Source organism: Carya illinoinensis, chromosome 6 (assembly GCF_018687715.1).
Source record: "Carya illinoinensis cultivar Pawnee chromosome 6, C.illinoinensisPawnee_v1, whole genome shotgun sequence".
Lineage (NCBI taxonomy): Eukaryota > Viridiplantae > Streptophyta > Magnoliopsida > Fagales > Juglandaceae > Carya > Carya illinoinensis.
The window spans coordinates 10,853,312-10,856,858 of NC_056757.1; positions in this window are offsets into that span (position 1 = coordinate 10,853,312).

Consider the following 3,547-nt stretch of genomic DNA (forward strand, 5'->3'; position numbering starts at 1 on the left):
TACACATTTAAAGAATGAACGCAATTTTGTCTCGGCCTGCAGTTCGAGTATTTGCAAAATGAAATTCTTATTCATCAGTCAACAGTTACAAAGAAAGTCTTGAAGTACTTTTATATGGACAAAGCTTATCCCATATGTACTCCAATGGTTGTTCGATTACTTGATATGTAGAAAGATCTATTTCATCCTTGTGAAGACAATGAAAAAACTTTTGGTCTTGAAGTACCTTATCTCAGTATAATTAGACTTTTGATATATCTTGCAAATTTTACTCGGTCTTATATTGCATTTTCAGTTTAATTACTTACAAGATATAGCTCCACATCAACTCGAAGGCATTGGAATGGTATTAAACATGTCATTCTTACCTTCGAGGTATGATTGATAAAAGGTTATTTTATCAATATGGATCAAGTCTACAATTGGTTAGATATGTGGATGCATGTTATCTTTCATATCCACATAGAATTAGATCTCAAATTGAATATGTGTTTACATATGAAAATTTTGCTATATCTTGGAGATCTGTCAAAAAAATACTATTTGCCACTTCTTTAAATCACTCAGAGATTATTGCAATTTATGAGGCAAGTCGAAAATGTATTTAGTTGAAATCAGTGATTCAACATATTCAAGAAAAGTGTGATTTTTCGGTGATCAATGATAGCCCAACAATTTTATACGAAGATAATGTTGCTTGTATCACTCAAATCAGATGAGGATATATCAAATGTGACAGAACTAAACATATTTTACCTAAATTCTTTAATACCTATGAACTTTAGGAGAAATGTGAAATTGATGTCAAACAGATACGGTCAAGTGATAATTTGGCAGATTTATTCACTAAGGTATTACCGATTGCAATATTTAAGAAGATTGTGCAGAACATTGGAATGCGAAGATTTAAAAACCTATTATCATGCACTTTTCAAAGGGAGTAAATGTTTTGAAAACTTATGCTGATTGTACTCTTTTTCCTTCGCTAAAGTTTTGTCCCATTGGATTTTCCTTTACAAGGTTTTAACGAGATAATCATAAAGCACTTAGCAGTACACATGAATATTGTACTTTTTTCCTTTGCCATTAATTTTTTTCCACTGAATTTTTCATTGGTAAGGTTTTAATGAGACATATTCTTTATATATGGTCATCTAATGAGAAGTATTGTGACTAACTTATATATGTATGACCTCTTTAAGCCATCAAAACTGACTTAAGCCATAAATCGACTTAGTCCCCTATATATATGTGTGCATCATTCAATTGTATGTATATCAAGTTTTCAATGTTTGAATAATGTCTTAAATATTTTTTCTTATAATATCATTTTCCTTTTAATTTTATAACACACTACAGTTTTTATGTAAAACTTTCCTACAGAATGCCTCGTGGGCGATCACTTAAACTAACATAAAGTAACGCAAGTAAATTAAAGAAGTTCATTACAAGCTACTGAGGCCTAAGCCCATTGCACAAATTCAATTGTATTAAGTTACATTCCAGTCCAACTACCTTGCATGGAAGCCCAAGCATGTAGTCCATTTGTCCAAAGCAATGGAAACTATTACAAAGATCTATTATCGTTTACCCATCTCTAACTACTACTGACCCTGCCATTAGAGTTGCCTCCTCTGATCTATCGATCCATGTAACCATTTTATAATTTCCTTTAAAGAGTGTGGCTCATGTGTCTCTTTATGGGCATAGGTAAGCCCCACATACTGCCCATCATTTGTGAGTTCCAATTAGGGCTGTAAGTAATTTGATTCGGACAGGCAAAATTGACCAGATCGGATCAAATTATGAACTGGTTGGTCTCGATCCCAAAATATGTGGACCGATGATATTCAGTTCGATCTCGAAGGATACAAATTTTTGACCGAACCCTTATATATATTTTAAAAATATTTTTAATAATTTAATATATTATTTTTATATAATAATTATATAATTTAATAATGTAATTTTTATCTAATTTATTATCATTGACTATATAAAATAATATATGCTATATAATAATAAGTCTTAAATAATGTGATACTTTATGCAGTCATTATATGTAAATAGTTAATACATCATATATTTATATATACTCTACTATGTACACTTAATTAAAATAATTAGTTAATTTTTTTTTTTAAATATCTAAGTTACAAGCAAGCATGAATAATCTATATACAATGAAATTATTTGATATTCATTAATATTGGCTCGATTTGGGTATCGAGTGTGAGCGAACACTAGAGTTTGTGACTTGCTTGAGCCTACTGTCGCGCGAGACTTGAACGACATGGGTTGGATTTTGCTGGAGCTCACTATTGATTGCACCTTGAACGAACTCATGGTTTGAGCTTCACTCGAGCACTAGGTAGAGCGAACTCACGGTTTCTCGATTTTTTTGCTCCAAAACCAGTCTCCACCCTCAACAATTAATAATTACATATACTAAAGAGTAATATCTAAGTTAGTAAATAATAATTATCAACATCATAAATATAATTATAATAAAATAATTTTTTTAATAAATTAGTTACATAATCCACATTAAAAATTCACTAAATTTTAATTTAATAATTTAAATAATTTTTTTATTAATTTATTTAAAAAATGATGAAAAAAATAATAAAATAATTAGACAGGACCAAACAGACCAGTAGCTGGTCCGTATGGATGCTCGATCTGGTCCGCTAAAAATGATGGACCGTTCACTGGACCAGACCGGATCGATTTACACCTATATGTCACGGACTTAGAATTTCTTCACTCGACCCGTGCGGCCTTAGGAGGCTTTCTCTCCCACAAAGCTCCTAAGTAAGCCTTCTAAAGGACTCAAGACAATAGAGAACAAACTAGAGAGAGAAGATAGAAAGAGATGCTCTAGAGAACTTGTTTCTCTTATTGCTTGGTGATTTACACAAATGAGAGCCCCTCTATTTATAGGGAACTCTTGGTACAAAGAATGGTTAGGATTGTGACACTTGTCATCAATCCAAGGGTAAAGAACTTTCTAGATTCCTACTCTAGAATTGTCTATAACGCCCTTTCTAGAACACTACTCTAAATTGTCTATAACGCCCCTTCTAGATGACTCTACACAATTCCACAAGATTACAAAAGACTTGGAGGCTTCTAGAAGGTTAGGAAATTCTCTAAAAAACCCTAGGTGGTGACATTCTCCCCCACCAAGCTTCGCGACGTCCTCGACGCGGTGTCCTCATGGAACCTTCGGATGTGATCTTCAAATTGCCACAACGACTCCTTTGGTTCCCAAGTTGTCTCACTTTCGGGCAATCCCTTCCACTTGATCAAGTATTCTTGGCGTGGCATATGACTCTTTCGCCTGATGACACGGTCCGCCAAGACTTCTTCTACTTCTTTATCAAAAGTGGTAGTTATGCCCAAGGGTGCACGCTTAGACTCTCCTCGTGTTGGCTCTTCTTCATCACCATGGTAAGGCTTCAAGCAGCTGACATGGAAGACTGGATGAAGCTTGAACTTGGAGGGTAAGTCTAGCTTGTAGGAGACCTTCCCTACTTTCTTGATG